The sequence below is a fragment of the Nomascus leucogenys genome, chromosome 7b (assembly GCF_006542625.1).
Source record: "Nomascus leucogenys isolate Asia chromosome 7b, Asia_NLE_v1, whole genome shotgun sequence".
Taxonomy (NCBI): Eukaryota; Metazoa; Chordata; class Mammalia; order Primates; family Hylobatidae; genus Nomascus; species Nomascus leucogenys.
The window spans coordinates 62,284,632-62,310,800 of record NC_044387.1 but is presented as its reverse complement, the minus strand read 5'-3'; the positions used below and the strand labels follow the sequence as shown (position 1 = coordinate 62,310,800).

At 39.1% G+C, this 26,169-nt stretch overlaps 1 long non-coding RNA gene across 1 annotated transcript; it reads left to right on the top strand.

The window, feature by feature from the left end:
• The first annotated feature begins 993 nt into the window (after positions 1-993).
• LOC101177612 lies at positions 994-12,464 on the top strand. Its single transcript, XR_178545.2, has 4 exons — positions 994-1,469; positions 8,703-8,812; positions 9,988-10,185; positions 12,207-12,464. It is a non-coding gene; the product is annotated as an uncharacterized LOC101177612 (long non-coding RNA).
• Positions 12,465-26,169: the final 13,705 nt, after the last annotated feature.

Below are 26,169 nucleotides of genomic sequence, written 5' to 3'. Positions count from 1 at the left end.
GTTGGCAGTCCTCACAGCGCTCGCTCGCTCTCGGGGCCTCCTCTGCCTGGGCTCCCACTTTGGCGGCACTTGAGGAGCCCTTCAGTCCACCGCTGCACTGTGAGAGCCTCTTTGTGGGCTGGCCGAGGCCAGAGCCGGCTCCCTCAGCTTGCAGGGAGGTGTGGAGGGAGAGGCGCGAGCGGGAACCCGGGCGGCGCGCGGCGCTTGCGGGCCAGCTGGAGTTCCGGTGGGCGTGGGCTTGGCGGGCCCTGCACTCGGAGCAGCCGGACGGCCCTGCCGGCCCCGGGCAATGAGGGGCTTAGCACCCGGGCCAGCGGCTGTGGAGGGTGTACTGGGTCCCCCAGCAGTGCCAGTCCACCGGCGCTGCGCTCCATTTCTCGCCGGGCCTTAGCTGCCTTCCCGTGGGGCAGGGCTCGGGACCTGCAGCCCGCCATGCCTGAGCCTCCCACCCCGTGTAGGCTCTTGTGCCGCCCGAGCCTCCTCGAGGAGCGCCACCCCCTGCTCCAGGGCGCCCAGTCCCATCAACCACCCAAGGGCTGAGGAGTGCAGGCGCACGGCGCGGGACTGGCAGGCAGCGCCATCTGCAGCCTGGGTGCGGGATCCACTGGGTGAAGCCAGCTGGGCTCCTGAGTCTGGCGGGTATGTGGAGAACCTTTATGTCTAGCTCAGGGATTGTAAATACACCAATTGGCACTCTGTATCTAGCTCAAGGTTTGTAAACACACCAATCAGCACCCTGTGTCTAGCTCAGGGTTTGTGAATGCACCAATCGACACTGTATCTAGCTACTCTGGTGGGACCCTGGAGAATCCTTTTGTCCACACTCTGTATCTAGCCAATCTGGTGGGGACGTGGAGAACGTTTGTGTCTAGCTCAGGGATTGTAAACGCACCAATCAGCGCCCTGTCAAAACAGACCACTGGGCTCTACCAATCAGCAGGATGTGGGTGGGGCCAGATAAGAGAATAAAAGCAGGCTGCCTGAGCCAGCAGTGGCAACCCACTTGGGTCTCCTTACAGTCTGTGGAAGGTTTGTTCTTTCGCTCTTTGCAATAAATCTTGCTACTGCTCACTCTTTGGGTCCACACTGCTTTTATGAGCTGTAACACTCACGGTGAAGGTCTGCAGCTTCACTTCTGAAGCCAGCGAGACCAGGAGCCCACCAGGAGGAATGAACAACTCCAGACGCGCTGCCTTAAGAGCTGTAACACTCACCGCGAAGGTCCGCAGCTTCACTCCTGAGTCAGTGAGACCATGAACCCACCAGAAGGAAGAAACTCCGAACACATCCGAACATCAGAAGGCACAAACTCCAGACGCGCCACCTTAAGAGCTGTAACACTCACCGCAAGGGTCCGCGGCTTCATTCTTGAAGTCAGTGAGACCAAGAACCCACCAATTCCGGACACGATACCAACTCTTTCATGCCATGAGAAGCCTCCTTAAAAAATTTCTGTGATTAAATAACAGGTAAATATGACTTACCACCTGCGCTAAACTTACCAGTTATTTCATATACTACAGGATATTCTGCTGAAAATGTGGGCAAATATAGGTGTGTAAAAAGTCCCAGTATTAGTGGGGTGGGGAACAGAGGATCTACGGCTGGTGATCACACCTGAAGCTATTATGTGCTCATTCCTGCTGGCTGACGTTTGGCTATGCGGCAAGTGCCTCTGTCCCTAAACACCATACTCTTCCTGAAATCTCTAACATGCTCACATCCGATTTCCAGATAGAAGGAGTTAGGCATGCAAACATGATTTTCATCAGCTAAGTGTTGACATGTCACTAAAGTCTTCAGACACTTTTCTGTTCCTGTAAATGTTCCTCACCTATTACTCATATGACAACTGTCCTCCTTTCATCCTCTTTAAGCCCTGCTCAAAGAAACTACTCAAAGAAATTTTCATGAAATCAACTCACCAGCCAGAGAGTACCAGAGTACACTGTGAGCTGGATTGGGGACAGCCTGTTTTGTCACCATTGTTTCATTAGCATTTAGTAGAGTTCTCAGTGCATATGTGCTCTAGGCACACTTAAGAGAAAAAAAAGAAATATACCCTCAGACCCTATTACACACTCAAATAAAACAAATTTCTTTATTCATTTTAATAGTTTCTAAACATCATTATACTCTTCGATTAGTAGGATAATCTTCAGAAAATCAGAGAACTAAAAAGGCATTATTAGGATTTATTTAGAGTTTATAGTATGAGTGTTTCTTAAATTTCTCATTCTCTCTCCTTTGCTTTCTATTTACTTACTATTTGTTGAGTACTTATTATATGTAAGGAAAACTATACTAGGTGTTGTGGATTCCATAAATTTAGTAGTCAAATTTCCTGAAGATTCCAATAAAGGTTTTCTCTTTTCTTTGAACAAATACACTTAACCACCCCCTAAAAACCCAGTGAGTAGTGTTTATACTGTCTTAATCTTTTTGGATGCTAAAAGCAAAATATTCCTAAGCTGAGACATTCTCTACAGTAAAGCATAATTTTTCCCAATTATAAGAAATTTAAGAGATGTTAGGGAAGAAACTATAAAGACATATTTTATATCAAGAAAAGCTAGATGTTTTCCATTTTAGTTGATGTTATATATTCTGAGCACATTCCTGGACTGAAAAACAGAAGTATACTACATTTCTAAGACACATTCCCCAAAACAGCTTTACAAAGAAGTTCATGTGATCCTAATTACCATCGTATCAAGTAGGCGGGTGGGTATTAATAGATCACTTGGGGGTATGAAAATCATAGTGCAAACATATTGAATGACTTCTCCAGCATCAACAGGGAAGTAACAACAGCCTCTTTGGAAGGCACCCCAGTACAAAGGATTTGAGAGTCATAAAACCTGGGTTTGAAACTGTGTGATTTGGGGAAATTACTTAATATCTCTCTCTCCCTCTTTCCCCATGAAAAAGAAATTAGGTTGAACAATTTGAAATTTCCAATATGCAACATTTTTGACCTACAAAAATGGCAATTTCATGTGGTTCAACCTCATAATAATGTTAACACTTAAAAGAGTTGTTCTAAATGTAAAACCCGATACTCTATTTAAAGCATTTAGCACGGAGCCTGGAATAGAGAAGTGCTAGACAAATGCTGGTTCTTTTTGTCCTTCCAGTGTCAGTCCTACGGCATCAGCACAATTCTGTCACTCACGTCTCAGCCATTCCTTGTAAGATTTTAGACAATGCAAAATACATTATCTAAGTGTATTTTATTTTATAATATATTCACTAAAATATCAATACATTTTGAAATTTCAGGAGGTAAGAGAAAAACAAGCAGGTGTGTAATTACTGATGACTTTGTAGCTTAATTCAGCAGTGTAAAGATTTTCCTGTCTACTTCCAAGCAGGGTCATACCTGTCTTGAACTTACACATTCACAATAGTCTCAAAACCTAAACCAGGAGACTCTAGGCTTGCTTTTGGTTGCAGTTGAATAATATTGTGGATTAGTAGCCAAACATTTTTTTGAAACATTCAGTGAGAGCTAGGCAATATAGATCTGGTGTCTGGCTCTTCCAGGAAACTGACAATTTTAGGAAAGCCATGGAGGGGAGGAAAATGAAACAAGGTAAAGAGAAAGCTGTAAAATGAAGTTGATGCAGAACTGGACAAACCCAACACCCAAAATTTTCAGTTTACATGTTCCTGCATTCTCCCTACCTTCATCCTTAAGAGTTTCAAGAGACCAAATTATCCAAAGAGCTAAGGACCCTGGATCCAAGAATACTGTTTTCTGTCTGGTAAGGACACATTTTTTTTTTTTTAAATCTGTGAGCTCAACTTCCAAAGGGCATTTAAATCAATGAGAAAAGAAACAGACTATCCAGGGAAATCAATTCTAATAATCAATCGGGTAACAAAGGTCTAGCCATTTATATTCATAAAAGTAATTAGGAGTCTTGAGCGTTTAAGAACATGAATGTTTTTGTTAAAGGAAATGTACATTAATTTTCATATTAATTCATCTAAAACACAGATCTTGCTTTTGTTGAAATTATTTTTCCTCTTTCACTTTTTACCCCCTTTCTCCATGAGCATTCATTCCTATGGACTTGCTACAGTATACTAGTCACAGAGCCATCGGTCATTAAATAACTATTTACTGATTCTCCTACTTGTACTCAGCACTATTTTACAGGCCAGATGAACAATAAAGAAATCTTTTGTAATGCTTCCTGATGTCTTTTTTATCCCCTTCCCTTAAACAAGAATCTCAGTGTTTTATAAGCTTGCAATATCCTCCAACAACTGTTGCCTAATCATCTGTTGCTAAATGAAAGCTTGATGAGATGAGCAGATAAAAATACAATCAGGGTGTGGTCATATTTCCCTCAGCAGAGGCCTCATATTGCACCACATTTGAAGATGTAATAGACAGTGATTTTGTAGGCTGTCTCAGGCTCAGCTCATGTTCTGTTTGTGATAATTAGAACTTGTGAACCTCAAGAATGAGCAAGAGTTCTTTTTGCTTACTTCTGCTGTCCACACAACCAAAGGTCTGTCTTCTTATCATATACTAACAGCAAGGAGAGTGGCCTTTAGAGACTGTGTGAAGCCAATTAAATAGGAAAGGCTCATTTATAGCATAGTTTTCAGCATGCTTCTAAACTAGTAGCTGTTCAGAACCTGGAAGAATATGAATCAAATTGCAAATTTTGAATTGTACTAGTCTGAATCGACTCATTACTATGAATCTTGCAAATGTTCCCTTAAGCAATGAGGAAGGAGGAAATATAGAAAGTAAATCTACTTAGTAATATAAAAGGCAATACTAGCAAGGCCACACTCTCAAAGAAATTAATCGGTAAGTATTGAATTTTTACACTGTGTAAAGTTCCCATCCATGCAAAGGACAACAAGGCCCTGTTGTTTGACAAACCATTTATTCAGGATCATTGGTATCGACTTGTAGTGAGTCAACAAAAGTAGGGAGTTCACATATTTCTTGTTCATTCAATAGAAAATACTGTGTCTCCTTGGCAACTGAGATTGCTTGGTTGATTTTTCCCTTTGCTTTCTACTTATAAGGTACAAACAATGAGGGAGTCCCACCACCTGTGACTTGGGTTCAGAAACAGATTTCTCTGCCTCAAGTCACTGAAATAACCCATTTTGTGTGAGGGCACAATTTTGTGCTTTATTAGATTTATATAGCATCTTTATGGTCAAGTCTCAGACAAATGATAAAAAGTAATTCAAATATAGAAAGTAGTTTTTAATGCCTGAGTTATGATCTCCTCATTCAGAGGCTCCTGAAATGCAAGTGAGTAAGAATTATCACTGTTAACGAGCAAACAATACACTTTATTTTCAAACAAGAATCAACTTATGTAATGAAACAACTGAGTAAAAACATGAACACTTTTTCCCCATTAGGTAGAGTTTTCTGAGAACTCTGGAGTTGTGAAAATGACTCTAAGCTCAAGCAAAGAGGTGTAGAGTTACATCTCTCTTTCTACATTGGCATTGGCGATTAAAGGAAATCAGGATGAGCAGATGGTGCCTAAGGTACCAATCATGAATATCCACTTTTCTGGAGATAGAATATCAGGTGCTGGTGTTGTCTCCCACCTCACCATTGCTACTTTTCTCCCACTTCATTGATCTATCTCCTCCATGTCAGGCCCATGTGAGAGCTGAGGGCTTGGTTTCCTCTGATGGAAAGAAGACGAATAACAGTCTTGACCTGGGGCTGTAGAACCAGAGGATTTGCAAAGGCATTATTGCAATCAATATCCAATCATGTCAGTTTCCTTGTATATGTGCTACAGAGCAGTTCCCACTCTGTAGGTCTTTTGCTGGGTCACAATTTGACGTTTCATCTTTATACTCTAGGAAACAAGTGGACTCATGAATTTGAAGGGTTTTGTTTTCCTCCCTTAGAGTGGTCCTCTTACTCCTCTTCTCATTGGCCCCTAATTTTATTCCACCTGTGGAGACACTCCAGAATCAAGCCTTGGGTTATACTGGGTAGCTGACTGTGCAGATAGGACAAACCATGATTTGTAATCTTCCTTCACTGGTACACTGCTCAAATACCAACACTCATGTGCTTCCTATTGTTGAAGGTTTCACTCTGTAATACTAAGTGCAGTAATTGCTCCTGTACTAGGTTCAACGGTGTCCTTCAAAAATTCATGTACACCCTAAACCTCAGAATGGGATCTTATTTGGAAATAGAGTCTTTGTGTATGCAATTAGTTAAATAAAGATAAGTTTAGTCTGGATTAGAGTCAACCTATTAAGGACTTTATAAGAGGAGAGGACACACAGAGACACAGGAAAGAAAACAATGTGACAACTGAAACAGACTGGAGTGACGCTGCCGCAACCACTTTCTTGCTAGGAAGAGGAAAGAAAGGATTCTTCCATAGAGTCTTTAGAGCGGAGACAGCTCTGCCAACACCTTAATTTTGAACTTCTAATTTCCAGAATAGTGAAAAAATTAATTTATGTTGTTTAAGCCATTCAATTTTTTGTTTGTTTGGCTTTGATTTACTTAATCTATTTATTCATACTACATAGATAATTATTTACTTTTTCTTTTTATTAGTGATGTCCTCTCACAAGAATTTAAGCTTCAGGAAAGCAAGGATATTTGTGTGTGTGTATGTGAATGTGTGTGTGTGTATATGTGTGTGTATATGTGTGTGTATGTGTGTGTGTGTGGTTTATTTCTATACTCTCAGTGCCTAGAATAGTGCCTGTCACATTAGATGCTTAATTAACGTTTTGAAATAAATGGAAGGAGGGGTAGATTACCTATATCAAAGCTCTTCATAGAACATTCAATTCCAGAAGATAATGGATAAATAAGGGGAAATATGGGACCCAATAATTTTATCCTCAGCCCATTCATGTGTAAAAGCAACCGAAAAAGATTGTTAGATGTGAATGATCTCAGAAAATAAAACATGCATGACCATGTTTTGAAAACCTTCCTGATAACAAAATTTACCCAACTAAGATGTGGTTCACAGTACAGAGCTTAAGAATGTGGAAGCTGCTTTCTGAAAAAACAAAAAGTAAACATTAATTCCCTTTTAATTATGGCTAAGGCAAAAAAAGAACTATTAATATGGCTTTAAATTTATAAAAAACAATGCAAATGTTATAAATTATTAAGAAAAGCTGTACAATAGAAAAAGCAGTAAGTATTATAAATTTGGTCAGTAGTTCTAGAACATAATAGTAAAAATCAGAAGGGACAAGATTGTCCTGTGTTCCTAATTTTTCACTCTGGGAGACTAAATTTTGTTGCCCAAAATCCTCTTATACAACATTGGTAGTAGTGAAAATTGGTTAAATCCTCTGAGAGGGCAATTTGGCAATATCCATAAACCGTTAAAATATATACAAAAATTGATTGCCAAAATTATTCTAGTTTTTCACACTAATGCTAAATGCCCTACCACGCATAACTTGGATTCAAGTTTGCTGTGGCCAATGGAATAGTAGCAAAAGACACAAGAGACTTGAAGAAACATTTACATGTTCCACCTCCTTTCCGTGGCCTTCAGTCTCACCATGAAAACATGCCCAGGATGGGCTTCTAGGAGAAATCCTGAGGCTTTCTAGGCCAGCCAACAGTTAGTCAACCCCCAAACATATGGGAGAACCCAGCTAAGATCAGCAGCAACACCTAGCCAACCCACAGCTTACTTAACAGCAGACATGTGAATCAATCCAGCCAAGACTAAAGGAATCACTAAACCAATATGTCATCCTATGAATAATAGTAAATGTTCGTCTTAAACTATTACAGGAAAAAAACCTGATATATGAAATTACCCTGTGAGTTTATATTAAAGACACGCTTACCTTCTCCAACAAGAGTTGTAACAATTTTTTTCTCAAGGTAATATTTTATTGTAGCACTGTTTGCAATAAGAAAGTAATTGGAAACTGCAGAGACGATCACCAATGAGGTATGGGTTAAAAATCTTTTAAGCTGAAAGCAACAAATGTGACAATTAAAAGGCATAAATTAGATTTATATATTTTACATTATCACAACTTGTATTACTAAGTGATAAAAATGAGTTGCAAACTAATAGATAGACCTTTATATTTTATAAATATGCATATGAAAAAATGTTTGCAAGTATGCACAAACTGTTAATAGTTATCACTTCAGAGGAGTGAAAAATAGGGTGAAAATCAGAATGACTTTCATTTTTTAGTATACTTAAGTACATTTTAAATTTTCAATTATATGCAGTGATTTTGTCCTTTAAAAAATAGGAAGGACTTTTTTAAATATAAGGAAGACATTCTCTGTGAAACAATAAACTACTCAGTATATACTTAATGTGCATGAAGTATGAAGTAGGAATACATCCATTGACATTCTTGCATTTACATACCACTTTCCTAAATGTGAACTCACTTTTCTGACTTTGCTAGGGCTGAGGAATCATCACTACAATATCTGTAAAACTGGATTTATTAAGTGCATCCATATTGTTTATGAGTCATAGAAAATATGTTCATTTTCCTATCCGTGTTAAAGGCTGCTTGGAGGATTGATGGAGCATTGCTTGGAAAATGTTCTGGAATTCAGATGAAGCTGTGTTAGTATAAATCATTACTGGTTACCATATACTCACACATACTTAGGGGATAAAGATCAGAAATTACTTAAATGTACTTTGTCTTCTTCAATCTTTCTGTAGCAGCATATGGGCCAAAATCTCCTGAAAGTTGAGCAGGGAAGCTGGAGAAGAATTCCTCCTTTTCTTGCAGATGAAATCTCGTGATATAGCGGGGTTACCTGGCCAAGAAGGTAAGTCAGTCATCCAGCAGTGCTTGCAGAGGGACTAAAAGGAATTAGGATGTTCGGAATTAGGTGCTGCAGGAAGGAAGAAAAGATCTAATCCATAAAGGGGTTTTTGACCCTGGGGAATGGCAGTTGGCAATTACACTGCTTCTCAGTTACATCCTGTGCTGCCCCAGGTTTACTTCATGGTCACCAAAACTTTCTTTGCCACAGCTTTTGTAAAACTTCTACTTACTACTATGTATCGTCATCTTTTGGTAAATATAAATTCTGGTTAGGAGAACTAAGACAGACATGGGAGCTGTCTGCACATTGTGATTAGGCATGCATCAATTCAGAGCTCCATGCTGCTAGCTCCTGTATTCCACTGAGCTCCTAGGGAGGAAACAGGAAAAGGGAGGAGAACTCACCTGTCCAATTACAACCTACTCTGCAGTACAAAGTACTGCAAATTCCACACAGTGTATCTCTGTGATTGAAGGAGCCCTCGTAAAATCTGAGACATCCTAGTTTTTGATTTGCTATCCAAAACAAATCTGAACTTTTAATTAAATATTGTTCTTTTTCCTTCTTGTTTCCAAATGAATAGTTACACCAGCAAACTTATTGGCTGAAAAGTTGTTTCCTACATTTGCACTTTGAAGTGCATCAGACAGTGATGTGTTTGGATGTGGGTCTTGTTGAGTTTGGTTAGTGAGTTATTATTGGCTGGGATTGCAGTGGTCCTGCCAATGGAAGAGAAGTAGGTGTGCCAAGTACTGTCATGTTCACCTCCGCCTTTCACAGGGGCATATTTAGCCCTCAGTTGGTAAGTGAACTTTTTAACAAGGGTTTAAGAGGTCGTAGAGTCTGTGTAAAAGACAAAAGTCCAAAAGTGAAACAGAAGGAATCCAGCTTCTTATTTAGGTCTGACACGGGAAGCTTCTGGATTTGATAGTGGGTGCACTGAATTTGCATCCCAAGTCATAGCCCTTGCTCTGCACTACCTTCTGGTATGTTGTTTTTCAAGTTACTTAACCTCTCAGGGCCGCAACTTACTTTTTTAAAAATTGAATTCTAGAATCACAGAGTTGGATACAACCTTAAGGGCCAATTAGTCAAACTTCCTTTCCAGAGGTGTTCTGCATGATCTCAAATGTGTCTCTAAACTATAGCTTCCTGAAATTTCATTATTCTTATAGGAACACAGAGGAGAACAAAGAAAATTCAAGGGACTAAATTCCCTCTCCACCTCAACCACCAGCATTGATAACTCCATCACTTATGTACTGCATCAAGCCGTCCTCAGAGGTGAGGAAGGTGCTGTCCAGACTAGAAGCATGTGTCCCTCTCTCCATTGCAAGATGGGACATAGAGAGGAGAAAAGTGGCAGACAGAAGGTTGGTAGAAAGCAGGTGTCACCATACTGCTCTACACACAAACTGTTAGGCCTAGATTTTTCTTTCTCCTTATTGCTTTAAGTCTCTATCTAGTTTCCCAAATCCTGCTGCTTTTGCGTCAATGGTAGGAAAATATTAGCCATGATAACTCTTCAAACACCCTTATAAGGCTCTGAATTGAATGTACCAAGGGAGATACCTCTCTGATAAGCGACAACTCCAATAAAATTAGTAAAAATATTAAGATTATTGATTATCTTGAGCCAAGAAAATGCAGGGGAAACAATGGAAAAATACCTTTAAATAATGAAAACAAAAATAAAATAAGGGCTGGTCTATGCACTACTTCTCATCAAGTCTGTAAAATAATACCATCAGAAAAGTGTTCAAAATTCTCTGTAATCAAGGACTTCTCCTGCTGGTTAGAATGCAAAATAATGTGAAAGACTTTTGATCCTCTAGTAATATACAAGTGTATAATTTTTTTTTGAGACAGGGTCTTGCTTCATTGTCTAAGCTGGAATGCAGTGGCATGATATTGGCTCACTGCAGTCTCTGCCTCCCAGGCTCAAGCAATCCTCCTGCCTCAGCCTCCCAAGTAGCTGGCACTATAGGATGCACCACAATGCCTGGCTAATTTTTGTATTTTTTTGTAGAGACAGAGTTTTGCCATGTTGCCCAGGCTGGTCTTGAATTCCTGGGCTCAAGTGATCCACCTGCCTTGGTCTCCCAAAGTGCTGGGATTACAAGCATGAGCCACCACACTCAGCCTATATTTTTCAATATGCATGAAATTATATAGTTTGGATGTGCTCATTTTACTATATTAAAGTATATTTCAATAAAAAACCAGTAGGCATGAAAACATAATATTCTTTCATTTTTGTCTTCATCTGAAGTTTCAAGTTAAAATGCAGGTTATTCAGTAAAAGGAATTGCAATATTCTTCTCCAGTGCCAATTAACCAATCTCCTCAGACAGAAATATCTTGAGATGGTACTAATGCAAATCTCAATTTAAAATCATTTTAGAAGATTGAGACCATGCCCACAAATGCTTCAGAATGGGAGGTGCCAAGACTTTCAATCACACAAAACCCTGGCACTTATTTTGTTGTGTTATAATCCAGTCTTTCTGTACCTAAGCTTCCTTCATAAAAGACAATCTAGCATCATGGTTAAAACACAGATTTTCTACCACTACTACTTACATTCTTGGTGACAGTGGGCAATTTAGCAGACTTCTCTATGTTTTAGTTTCCTCAACTTTAAAATGGGCACTGTTATGGGTATAATTGTGTCCCACAAAAAGATGTTGACGTCCTAACCTCCAACACATATGAATATGACCTTATTTAGAAATAAAGTCTTTACAAATGATCAATTTAAGATGTGATCATAAGGGCAAACCTTAATCCAGTATGACTAGTGTCCTTATAAAAAGGGAAATTTGGACTCCAGAGACAGATACATACCAATGAGAGACAGTGTGACACAGGGACCAAACCTACAAATCAAGGAACATCTGAGGCTACCAGAAGTTAGGAGAGAGGTCCAGAACAGTGCCACATAGCCCTCAGAAGGAATCAACTCTACTAACACCTTGACTTTGGACTTCTAGCCTCCAGAACTGTGAGGCAACAAATTTCCGTTCTTTAAGCCACCCAGTTGTTGGTACTTTATTATGGCAGCCCTAGGAAATTAACGTAGGGAATGATATGGTTTGGCTGTGTCCCCACCCAAATCTCATCTTGAATTATAGCTCCCATAATTCCCACGTGTTGTGGGAGGGACCCAGTAGGAGAAAATTGAATCATGGGGGCAGTTTCCCCAATACTGTTCTCGTGGTAGCGAATAAGTCTCACAAGTGCTGATGGTTTTATAAGGGGAAACCCCTTTTGCGTAGCTCTCTGATTTTCTCTTGTCGCCTCCATATAAGAAATGTCTTTCGCCCTCCACCATGATTGTAAGGTCTCCCCAGCCACCTGGAACTGAGTCCATTAAACATATTTTTCTTCCCAGTCTCAGGTATGTCTTTATCAGCAGCATGAAAAGGGACTAATACAGGGACCAGTGATAGCATCTACCTCATGGACTTTTTATGAGAATTGAATGATTTAATAAATGTAAAAGACTTAGAACACTGCCTCATCTATTATAAACAGTCAATAAATATTAGTATCAATTTTCATTGAATCCTAATCAGTATAACTATAATGTTACATTCATGAATAAGACAAAGGCTGGGACCCAAAAAGTGAGATAATTCACTCAGACCTCTTCATTGTTTTCCCAGTTGTCATCCTTTGCACCTAGTTCTGTAATTAAGAGAGTCTTCTCAGCTTTTTCTTAAATCATGTCTTTTCCTCTAGTATGGCAAATTTATAGTATTTTCCCCCACTTGAAAATGTTTCCTCTTTTTTCCCACTGTCCAGTCCCCCCATTAACCCAACCGTCTCTCACATACATACCAATTTTAGGACCCAAACCTCTCAGATCTCACCCTATTCACAAATCAAAACTTTATCAGACAGATCTAAAACACTTCCCCTGAAGGCATTTTTAATCACGAATAAAGTGTTATCACTTTCAAGGATAGTATAATTTGAATGGACATCAAAGTCTTAAGATCAACAATACACTCTGCTATCAAAAAGTTTTAACCATAAGCTAGTGGTTAATACAGTCTTAGAGGGAAGAGGGTAAGGAAAGCAGACATTGTCTTTCCTCTTTCCTAAACTTTCCCCAGTTCTAGATCTACCTTCTATCAATTTTGCTACTTTGGTAATCAAACTCTTAGCATAAATTCTACCAAAGCACACTTTGGTTTTTAACTTTCATAGTATAAGGGATAGAACAAGTATCTCTTACCTAATAGAAATCCACTTAATGGAATTTAAAATCAAAGAATGTGAGTGAGCCACCAATTACTTAAATACCAACTTGAGTATACTGAATGTAAACTTCCAGTGTTGCCATGTGGACTCTGCCATCTTGTCCCTATTGCAGGTCCCTTATCTATCAATGGCTTAGAAATGACCAAACTCTTAACAATCAGAACTTTGCAAATATTAAATAAAAACTGTTTTACAAACACCCTAAGAGACATTACAAATCAAGCAAACTGAAAATCATTTTATAGAATGCGTAACCCTCCATGGTCCCAGCAGAAAACAGGTGGCATGCTAAAATTGGGCAATTTAAGGAGGATTTAATTAAATCCTAGGATTTAATTACAATCCTATTTGTAAAGATGTGGGCAAGATATATGGGAAACATGAAGTTTGATGCAGAACCAGCAGTTAGTAACTATGAAGTGCTTCTACCACCTGTAGCCTGAGGGGCAAGGTAAGAGAATGGTTATCAGAACCAAGACGGAGAGAATTGTGTAGACAGGGTTCCCTTACCAACACTATGATCTTCAGTCAGGATGCAACAAGCTCCTGGAAATTCCAAAGGTAAGATAAACATCCTAACCTCTGTCTCCTCCCTACTCACTATGAAGTATATCCCGTAGGCTAATCTCAACTGGAAACCAGAAGGCTAGAAATCTTATTGATGTGATGTCCAGGGATACAGAGCATATGAAGGATGCAGAGAGTGGGTCAAATGGAAGGAATGTAGCAGAACGTGTAAATTTGAGTAAGTATTTGATCTCTTTGAGCCTACGTTTTTCAATATTTGGATTCCAACAGCCAGCCCAGTGCTGACAGAGTCAGCAAGTTCTTGAGTGGGATTGTGTCCATTAAATAATGTATATAAAATAGACAAGCTCTATAGCTCCTTTCAATTACAACCTTCTCCAATTACTGTTTTGTTGATTGTCCTCAAATATTATTAAATAATCATGCCCTGACCATAATAAAGAAGACTTCATCATTGCTGAGGATGAATTTCACACCCCAATCTTTAACTCTATGTTCTGCTATCTCTTCCATCTAAAAATACAAAAACTAATTGTTCAGGTGTTACACAATGAGATGTCTAAAGAGAAGAAAGACTAAAATATTTAGGTGAGGACATGAATGCAGGATAGTAGGGGAGAAAAATTGCTTTGATCGTAAAGTCAGGCACATTAAGGATATTTGAAGGTCATAAAAGTTTAACCTATGATATATCATAATAAGGAGAGATGGGAATAACTTCTAGAAATATTCCTTTAATTTTTCAGTTCCTTATTTCAGTAAATTTTTTGTGTACTGCTCTTGGTACTCAAAATGGTACTCATAGTAGATGCTCACAACAGTTTATTAAATTGAAAATTACTGCAAATATTTTATCAGAAATACATGATTTTGCATTTACTTATATAATTTAAAAATTGTGCTACTTATTTTATTTTCCCTCAATGTTTAACTTAGACATTTTCAATATCTCCCTTAATAAAAGATTGTATTTTTCTAGCAATAATTTCATTTCTTAGCAATTATTACAAACATAGGTACAAACTGTATTGCATAGTGTTGTTACAGAAATAAGCCAACAAGAGCCCTGTACTTCTTTCCAGAGAGTAGTTTCAAAACAGCTTTCTCCTCCTTAAGCTCCTTCATTGGTAAAGAAACACCACAAAAACGTTTTGAGTCATCCAATTCACTTTGTAATCAGGTCTCCAGTGCCATAAACTGTGAGTACTTGCTAATTTGCCCCTGAAGATTTATTCATGAGATATTTTTCCTGAATTTACCCCATTTGATCTTGTCCTTTTTTTCCTCAACAAGCCAAATCCATCTGTTCTCTTAAAGTGCCTGTAGCTGTTAAGTGTTTGTATTTTGGGGAAAATCCTCCCTTAAAACTCCTTCAATTGTTAATACATCTATGACTACTTTTCTGCTTTTTTGTTCCCCTTTCCTACTCTTCTTTCCATTTATTTATTTGTATTCTTTAAATAAATTTTCTTTCTGCAAGTCCTCAAGGCAGTACTCAATAACATAAAGGGTATATAATTAATTGGTAGGACTGTCAGAATTTAACAAATTTGTTCCAATATTTTTTCCATAGAATACTTTTCTCTTCCTCACTCTTTAAACTCTTGCTCTCAGGAACTCCCTTCTGATGGGAAAACGATGTTCCAAGAAACCTAAAATGACTTTCTCTGGCTCTCACTGCTATTTCAGTTGCACAGCTGGGATTAGATCTCAGGAGCTCTGACTTACAATTAGGCAATTTAACCTCAATTCTATCCCTTATAGTAAACAGTAAATAAGACCCATATTTCACTTAAATATTCCAATCTGAAAAGAATAACATGCCTGATATTGTTTCCTTGAAACACTTGGTTTATAAAAACATGGGAAGGATTTTCTATTCTGAGTGAGTGTGTCAGCAGCTCTGAAATGAGAGCTGATAAATTGTCCTTTGAAATCATTAAAAATGCTGTTAAAAATGTATATTTGACATCTTAATAGGAAAATGACAAAATAAAATGTCGTATTCCTGCTTGTCTACCTAAGGTTCCGTACGGCACACTCTAAATGATGGTGACTAACACCTGCTGTCAGGCATTGCCTTCATATGCTACAAAAATAACTTCTCTAAATATTCTAAAGAAAGTTAGAAGTGTGTGTCAGCCATCTGTCTGCCTTAATTGGTTTTTCATTAGAGTCCTACCATTTCTTTGAGTTGTTATTCCTATTTTGTCCCTCTGTTTCCTTAAACTGACCTTTGGGTAGGTTGGGAGGGCCAGCCATGGGAACACATCTAGTGCACTGGTAGCAATTGCAGCCAGGCCCAAAGTTAATGCCCCTTTCATGTGCACATTCAGAGTCCCTGTGTGGAGCTTTGCACACTTTGTTTCTCCAGAGTTTTGCAAAAGAACCGGCAAGGGTCGGATTCAACTAGCACCTCCCGGCTAATCAAGCATCAGACCCCCTGCTAGGTGTTTCCCATGAGATGCCATCACAGTCACCATAAATGGAAAGAGGAGGTTGAGCAGTAGCAAACTTTTGAACTCTGTATCCAAGGGAGTCAATATGGCAATCCATAGAAGTATCACCTGGCTGTGCAAATATAAGGTCTATTTCTCATGTCTCCTCCTGGCTTGCAAAAGTACTTTCAAACCTCTGCATCCTTAGTGCAGAAAAGATCAAAGATACTCAGATTCAAAAGATCCCTGATAATCTGAAAGTGAAAACAGACTTAAGAGAAATAATGAAGTTAGTAATCAAGAACTTAAAACTATCCACATTTGATATAAGGTTCCTAAAGTAGAACCACAACACGTGCAACAGGAACAGTGTGAAACAGTGCAAGGATTCACAACAGCTAAAACATAGATCCTTAACCATACTGCCAAAGGATGTGTCATCACCAGTTTCCTACTGAAGAGGAATAAGAAACTGATATCCCAATCCATTGTGTTTCCTTTGTAGTTTGGTCTATATAAGCATACACAGTTCTCTTGAAAGGCTGATATTCCAATGTTCTCAATAAGTCCTTCAGTGGTCCTTGTTAAGTTCATTATAAAAGATCCTCTTAGTATTGTTACAAAGAGACACTTGCTATTGGAAGAACTAACCTGAATATCTTACCTGAGTATTAGACATAAAATTCAGGTGACCAGTGTGGACCAATCCAGGCCAACGCCTCAAAACTGTCTAGATGCTACACATTTATGCCACTCTACTGAAGGAAATCAGGGATAGAACCAGGCTACTTTTGTCTAAACAATGTTTCTTCTCTAGTACCAAAGAGAGGAAAAAAACAGCACAGCTCTCATTGCATGGCTCTTCCTGGCCAAGACACTGTGGTAAGATGGGATAATTAAAAATGGAGAGAGGGAGAGAAAGGGAGAGGGAGAGAAAGGGAGAGGGAGGCTGAAGAGGTCTAAAAGTAAGTAGTCTGGTTTATGAGCAATTTTTAAAGATAATGAGAGGGATTCTTGATGAAAAGAGAGACGAGAGGCATTTTACACTTTTAAGTGTTTGAACTTAAAGAAAAGGTATTTAATAAATACATGATGGAGTATAATCCAAACCTAAAAGACTGCAATGTTCTGGAAGAATTCACCCTCATAAATGACTATATATTGCATTTTAAAGTGTCTTACCAAAGCCTACAGACTAATATATTTCAAGTTAAATGTGCAGTTGTATGAATTGCAAAATAGCCATAAATAGGAGAAATGGATTTTGACTTAAGTTTTATGGCAGTGAGGGGGATTGATCTAGCCTAACACATCAATACCCTTTTCCTTCTGCACTATACAAAGAATGGATTACATCCATCTGCTGAAAAGCAATGGCAGTATCAAGAGTCAGACAGGACTGCATTCCAAAAACTCTACTACCTATTAGCTGTAAGCATTGGACAGGTAATTTATCATTTGTAAATAAAAATATCTACTTTCTAGGAAGAATTAAAGCAGATAATATATGACATGGCTCATAACACCATGCCCAAACATGGTAGTTCAATACATGCTTTTCCTTTTCCTTTTAATCTCAGAAATTCTTAAAAGAGAGAGAGACTAATCAAGGAGTGAGCAATGCCTTATGTTTCTATAAACTTCAATTCACCAATTACTTACTGAGCTCTCAGGAGGTGCCCTGCCGTGGGACTCTAGAGACTAAAGAGTAATGTTAAGTGTAACAAACATAACCCTCTTACTAGCTTGGGTTACAAATATGGTTGGCTTGATCCCATATACCCACATTGGCAGGATGCCCAGTAACTCTCTCTGGAGAATTCTCCTCAGCGCCAACCTAAATTGCACAAGCATCCTAGAGACTTACTAATTTCAAAAGTGGTTAGCCCAGCTTCCAAGCCAAGAAAAACACTGAAATGCCTGATCAAATCACTGATAACTATTGATCAATGGTCCTACACAACTCAAAGAATGGGCATCATTTTTGGTAGTCATGCCAATGCTGCCAGACTTCTGCACAGCCCATCACACCTACACCCCAATGTTACAGTCCTCTCTCATACATGAACAGAAGCCAATGTTTCTCAAAATACAACACCATGCCAAGGAGTATTGGATTCATAAGCACTCTGTGTGCGCTATCTTCTATTTCAGAGATCAAAGGTTTATAGTAAGGTCAACAAACAACCTTATAGTAAGGTCAATAAATAACAAATTGGTAGGCCAATTCTGGCTCACCGTATGCTTCTTTATGACAACGAGCTTAGAATGATTTTTACATTTTTAAATGATTTTTTAAAATATCAAAAGAAGAATTTTTTTTAATATTGTACTTTAAGTTTTAGGGTACATGCGCACAATGTGCAGGTTTGTTACATATGTATCCACGTGCCATGTTGGTGTGCTGCACCCATTAACTCGTCATTTAGCATTAGGTGTATCTCCTAATGCTATCTCTCCTCTCTCCCCCCATCCCACAACAGTCCCCGGAGTGTGATGTTCCCCTTCCTGTGCCCATGAGTTCTCATTGTTCAATTCCCACCTATGAGTGAGAACATGTGGTGTTTGCTTTTTTGTCCTTGCGATAGTTTACTGAGAATGATGATTTCCAGTTTCATCCATGTCCCTACAAAGGACATGAACTCATCATTTTTTATGGCTGCATAGTATTCCTTGGTGTATATGTGCCACATTTTCTTAATCCAGTATATTGTTGTTGGACATTTGGGTTGGTTCCAACTCTTTGCTATTGTGAATAGTGCCACAATAAACATATGTGTGCATATGTCTTTATAGCAGCATGATTAATAGTCCTTTGGGTATATACCCAGTAATGGGATGGCTGGGTCAAATGGTATTTCTAGTTCTAGATCCCTGAGGAATCGCCACACTGACTTCCACAATGGTTGAACTAGTTTACAGTCCCACCAACAGTGTAAAAGTGTTCCTATTTCTCCATATCCTCTCCAGCACCTGTTGTTTCCTGACTTTTTAATGATGGCCATTCTAACTGGTGTGAGATGGTATCTCACTGTGGTTTTGATTTGCATTTCTCTGATGGCCAGTGATGATGAGCATTTTTTCATGTGTTTTTTGGCTGCATAAATGTCTTCTTTTGAGAAGTGTCTGTTCATGTCCTTTGCCCACTTTTTGATGGGGTTGTTTTTTTCTTGTAAATTTGTTTGAGTTCATTGTAGATTCTGGATATTAGCCCTTTGTCAGATGAGTAGGTTGCGAACATTTTATCCCATTTTGTAGGTTGCCTGTTCACTCTGATGATAGTTTCTTTTGCTGTGCAGAGGCTCTTTAGTTTAATTAGATCCCATTCATCAATTTTGGCTTTTGTTGCCATTGCTTTTGGTGTTTTAGACATGAAGTCCTTGCCCATGCCTATGTCCTGAATGGTAATGCCTAGGTTTTCTTCCAGGGTTTTTATGGTTTTAGGTCTAACATGTAAGTCTTTAATCCATCTTGAATTAATTTTTGTATAAGGTGTAAGGAAGGGATCCAGTCTCAGCTTTCTACATATGGCTAGCCAGTTTTCCCAGCACCATTTATTAAATAGGGAATCCTTTCCCCATTGCTTATTTTTGTCAGGTTTGTCGAAGATCAGATAGTTGTAGATATGCGGCATTATTTCTGAGGGCTCTGTTCTGTTCCATTGATCTATATCTCTGTTTTGGTACCAGTACCATGCTGTTTTGGTTACTGTAGCCTTGTAGTATAGTTTGAAGTCAGGTAGCGTGATGCCTCCAGCTTTGTTCTTTTGGCTTAGGATTGACTTGGTGATGCGAGCTCTTTTTTGCTTCCACATGAACTTTAAAGTAGTTTTTTCCAATTCAGTGAAGAAAGTCATTGGTAGCTTGATGGGGATGTCATTGAATCTATAAATTACCTTAGGCAGTATGGCCATTTTCATGATATTGATTCTTCCAATATTGATTCTTCCAACATTCCATGAGCATGGAAAGTTCTTCCATTTGTTTGTATCCTCTTTTATTTCATTGAGCAGTGGTTTGTAGTTCTCCTTGAAGAGGTCCTTCACGTCCCTTGTAAGTTGGATTCCTAGGTATTTTATTTCTTTGAAGCAATTGTAATTGGGAGTTCACTCATGATTTGGCTCTCTGTTTGTCTGTTATTGGTGTATAAGAATGCTTGTGATTTTTGTACATTGATTTTGTATCCTGGGACTTTGCTGAAGTTGCTAATCAGCTTAAGGAGATTTTGGGCTGAGACAATGGGGTTTTCTAGATATACAATCATGTCATCTGCAAACAGGGGCAATTTGACTTCCTCTTTTCCTAATTGAATACCCTTTATTTCCTTCTCCTGCCTAATTGCGCTGGCCAGAACTTCCAACACTATGTTGAATAGGAGTGGTGAGAGAGGGCATCCCTCTCTTGTGCCAGTTTTCAAAGGGAATGCTTCCAGTTTTTGCCCATTCAGTATGATATTAGCTGTGGGTTTGACATAGATAGCTCTTATTATTTTGAGATATGTCCCATCAATACCTAATTTATTGAGAGTTTTTAGCATGAAGTGCTGTTGAATTTTGTCAAAGGCCTTTTCTGCATCTATTGAGATAATCATGTGGTTTTTGTCTTTGGTTCTGTTTATATGCTGGATTACATTTATTGATTTGCATATGTTGAACCAGCCTTGCATCCCAGGGATGAAGCCCATTTGATCATGGTGGATAAGCTTTTTGATGTGCTGCTGGATTCGGTTTGCCAGTATTTTATTGAGGATTTTTGCATCAATGTTCATCAAGGATATTGGTCTAAAATTCTCTTTTTTGGTTGTGTCTCTGCCCGGTTTTGGTATCAGGATGATGCTGGCCTCATAAAATGAGTTAGGGAGGATTCCCTCTTTTTCTGTTGATTGGAATCGTTTCAGAAGGAATGGTACCAGTTCCTCCTTGTACCTCTGGTAGAATTCGGCTGTGAATCCATCTGGTCCTGGACTCCTTTTGGTTGGTAAGCTATTGATTATTGCCACAATTTCAGAGCCTGTTATTGGTCTATTCAGAGATTCAACTTCTCCCTGGTTTAGTCTTGGGAGGCTGTATGTGTCGAGGAATTTATCCATTTCTTCTAGATTTTCTAGTTTATTTGTGTAGAGGTGTTTGTAGTATTCTCTGATGGTAGTTTGTATTTCTGTGGGATCAGTGGTGATATCCCCTTTATCATTTTTTATTGCATCTATTTGATTCTTCTCTCTTTTCTTCTTTATTAGTCTTGCTAGGGCTCTATCAATTTTGTTGAACTTTTCAAAAAACCAGCTCCTGGATTCATTAATTTTTTGAAGGGTTTTTTGTGTCTCTGTTTCCTTCAGTTCTGCTCTGATTTTAGTTATTTCTTGCCTTCTGCTAGCTTTTGAATGTGTTTGTTCTTGCTTTTCTAGTTCTTTTAATTGTGATGTTAGGGTGTCAATTTTGGATCTTTCCTGCTTTCTCTTGTGGGCATTTAGTGCTATAAATTTCCCTCTACACACTGCTTTGAATGTGTCCCAGAGATTCTGGTATGTTGTGTCTTTGTTCTCGTTGGTTTCAAAGAACATCTTCATTTCTGCCTTCATTTCGTTATGTACCCTGTAGTCATTCAGGAGCAGGTTGTTCAGTTTCCATGTAGTTGAGTGGTTTTGAGTGAGTTTCTTAATCCTGAGTTCTAGTTTGATTGCACTGTGGTCTGAGAGACAGTTTGTTATAATTTGTATTGTTTTACATTTGCTGAGGAGAGCTTTACTTCCAACTATGTCATCAGTTTTGGAATAGGTGTGGTGTGGTGCTGAAAAAAATGTATATTCTGTTGATTTGGGGTGGAGAATTCTGTAGATGTCTATTAGGTCTGCTTGGTGCAGAGCTGAGTTCAATTCCTGAGTATCCTTGTTAACTTTCTGTCTCGTTGATCTGTCTAATGTTGACAGTGGGGTCTTAAAGTCTCCCATTATTATTGTGTGGGAGTCTAAGTCTCTTTGTAGGTCACTCAGGACTTGCTTTATGAATCTGGGTGCTCCTGTATTGGGTGCATATATATTTAGGATAGTTAGCTCTTCTTCTTGAATTCATCCTGTTACCGTTATGTAATGGCCTTCTTTGTCTCTTTTGAACTTTGTTGGTTTAAAGTCTGTTTTATCAGAGACTAGGATTGCAACCCCTGCCTTTTTTGTTTTCCATTTGCTTGGTAAATCTTCCTCTATCCTTTTATTTTGAGCATATGTGTGTCTCTGCATGTGAGATGGGTTTCCTGAATACAGCACACTGATGGGTCTTGACTCTTTATCCAATTTGCCAGTCTGTGTCTTTTAATTGGAGCATTTAGTCCGTTTACATTTAAAGTTAATATTGTTATGTGTGAATTTGATCCTGTCATTATGATGTTAGCTGGTTATTTTCCCCATTAGTTGATGCAGTTTCTTCCTAGCCTCAATGGTCTTTACAATTTGGCATGATTTTGCAGTGGCTGGTACCGGTTGTTCCTTTCCATGTTTAGTGCTTCCTTCAGGAGCTCTTTTAGGGCAGGCCTGGTGGTGACAAAATCTCTCAGCATTTGCTTATCTATAAAGTATTTTATTTCTCCTTCACTTTTGAAGCTTAGTTTGGCTGGATATGAAATTCTGGGTTGAAAATTCTTTTCTTTAAGAATGTTGAATATTGGCCCCCACTCTTTTCTGGCTTGTAGAGTTTCTGCCGAGATATCTGCTGTTAGTCTGATGGGCTTCCCTTTGTGGGTAACCCGACCTTTCTCTCTGGCTGCTCTTAACATTTTTTCCTTCATTTCAACTTTGGTGAATCTGACAATTATGTGTCTTGGAGTTGCTCTTCTCGAGGAGTATCTTTGTGGCGTTCTCTGTATTTCCTGAATCTGAATGTTGGCCTGCCCAAAAGAAGAATATTTTGTGACATGTGAAAATTATATGAATTTCAGTGTCCATAAATAATGCCATATTGGAATACAGTAATACTTAAAAATTGTTTATAGCAGCTTTGGTGCTACAATGGCAAAGCTGGGTTTTGAGTTATTGTGACAGAGATCATATGGCCCACAAGTCTAAAATATTTACTACCCGGCTCTTTCAAGAAAACGTTTGCTGACCGACCTCTAGGTTAGATACTTAGTCCCTTTCCTTTCTATAGGCCCCTAGGCCCCTTATTCAAACTAGCTCATCGCTCTCTCCTGAGAGTTCTGCAAACCTAGGGAAGATAGAGATTTTGATAGGCATGAACATCACAGAAGTAGGAGTGTTACACTATTTGCCCAAGACAGACATACCAATCCACCTCACATTTGCAGAACGAAAAGAGTCAGTAGTAGGGACTATAGAAGTGTTTCAAGGGTGCTTACAGTCTCTGCTTACCTAAAGAAGCAGACAGCAGCTTCCTTGAAACAATATGTTGTAAGTGTTCCCTTGTATTAGATCCCTGCCACTTCTCATATCCAAACATGAAATATGAATTTCATGTAGACTAATGATACTAGAAAGGGCCGTGAGCTCACCTAAAGAGAAAAGCTGGGCTAGCCAGCAGGAAGACCCTTAAAGATCCTTTAGTTTAATATAATCCTAAGTTAAAAAAGAAAAGATTAAGATAAAAATATGTTCATCATAAAGTTTATCACTAAGTCCTGCTGCTGATGCTCAGTAAATCTCAGTTGAATTCGGGAGGTCTCATTCATTAATTCCTTCAGCAAATGTATTTGAGAAACTACTCACATCAGACACTTTACTAAATCCTGAAACTCTAGCAGTTACTCAAACAGATTAAGCAGCAGAAGAAATCACTGCCCTCAGAGCTCATGTTTAAGTTGAGGAGCACAGAAAATTTTATATATAATATATACATTATATATATATGTGTGTGTGTGTATATATATGTGTGTGTGTGTATATATATGTATATATAAAAAATATAAAATATGTTAAATGGTGACCAGTGCTGAGAAGAACAATAAAGGAAGAAAGGGGAAGAGGAGTGAGAAGAGTGGGTGCAGCTTTAGAGCGAGAAGCCCATATCTGAATAAGGGCATGAAGGGAGCAGGGATGAATGGAGAGGATACCTCAAGGAGAAGCATTCCAGGCAGAGGAAAAGCAAGGGTAGAGACTGGGGCAGAAGCTCACCTGGTGGGAATCTTCTAGTGGAAATGTGTGTTCCTATTCTATAAACAGCAGAGGCCAATGCAGCTACAGCAGAGCCAGGGAGGCATAGAATCAGTGTATGATCTTAGAGAGTTAGGATGGAGGAAATAGGAGAGAGAACAGGTCAGTCCCTGAGAACCACTGGAGGATTTTAGGAAAAAAAAGTAGGGACATTATGTGAATTATATTTAACAGGATCTTTCTGGCTGCAGCTGACTGTGAGAAGACCAAGAGTGAAAGCAAAAAGATCAACTGGGAGACTCCTGAAATAATCTAGACAATGCTTGGGGGTGGCTTAGACCAAAGTAGAAGCAGTGAAGATAACTCAAAGTCGTTGAATTGTGGACAGATTTCAAAGGTAAAATGGATAAGATTTGCTAATATGTTAAATGTAGTACGAGTGAAAGAGAGAATTCAAAGATGACTCTAAGTTTTTTTGCCTGAACAACTGGGAAAATGGAATTCCCAGGGAATGAGATGGAAAAAACTTGAGGTTTGGGGTAACATTGAGTTTAATTTTGGATATAATAAGTTTGAAATGTCTATTAGCCATCTGTGAAGAAATAATCAAATACACAGCTATATATACAAACCTGTGGTTCTGGGAATAGTTCCATCCTGAGGGTAGACGTTTGGAAGTCAGCTACATGGAGGTGGCATGAAATTCTTGAGATCAGAAGAGATTATCCAGGGAGTGACCACAGATAGAGAAAGGAGAGGCCACAGGTCTATGTCCCAGTTTTCCGGCAGAACACAGTGCAATGTTAAACCATTGCCACACCTCGCCAATGAAACTAGACCACACTTACCCAACAGCCCCAATTATTTGGAAAAGTCTTGAAATACAGAAAGGAGTAGAGCAGCCCTAGAAGCTGTTAAGGTGTCTCAAAATTTATTCACTGTAACTCCCAGGAAAGTTCCATGGGACATCACCCGGGGCTGGCTGCAGCCTTTCAGAAGCACATGCAATGACAGCAGCTAAATACGACTGACGAAAGTAAATCAGACACAGCTTAAATAACCATGAAAGCTAAAGTTTGGACTCCCTGGTGCTTAGCCCATTTCTCTTTCTGATAAATAGCTCTACCCCTTTATAATTGAGGTAGCAAATAGTTGTAGCCCTATCTGGGCTAGCCTGAACTGTGGGTCTGTTAGTGCTCCTTAAAACTACTATTTTGTTCAGGGTGTATTTAAGAGGACTGAGTACTCAGTGGGGAAATTTGCTAGAGGCAATACTCAGCTTCTCCTCAACTACCCAAGCAAATCTGCGCTAGCACCAAGCTCACACACTGGTTCAGGACCACCAGCACTGTGCAGGAAACCCTCTTCCCCAAAGGTGGTTCAGTGACCACTTAATGTTATTTCAGCATGACCCTTACATATGATGACCATGTGATTAGGTGTCTAACCTAGGATACTTTCTAGTGTCAAAGGGGATGCTATTACAACAGGTATCAACTGGGACTGTGTAGGCAGGAAAGGATTCGTAGTCCTAGCAATTCACACCCTCACTTACTCCACTCTCATTCCAGGAAGCTTATGAAAGAACTTCTTCCAAAAACATAAAATAGTGCCTGAGATGACTTCTGGTAAAAACAACTTTGTCTGAGACCATTTTCAGAAATAGTTTAGCATGTCTTACAGATGTGAGGTCCTGTACAAGTTAGTGACCAGCCATTCTTTCATCTATCTCTGCCTATATTTTACAGAGCACCTGTTCTGTCCCAGGAACAAGTGACACGGATTTATAGAAGGGAATCAGTATTGGTTAAGTTCACGTTTAAGTATGTTAACTCACTTAATTCTCACAAAACCAGTGAGAAGTTAACCCTCCTTGACCAGTGAATTCATGAACGCTCAGGGAGGTTATGGAATGTGGCTAAAGTCATACAGCTAGCGGGTGGCAGCAGCAGGATTTTATTTCATCACTGGCTGCTAAGCCTGTTCCTCTTTCCTTGTGCTACACTGAGGGGAAAGATGATGAAAGAC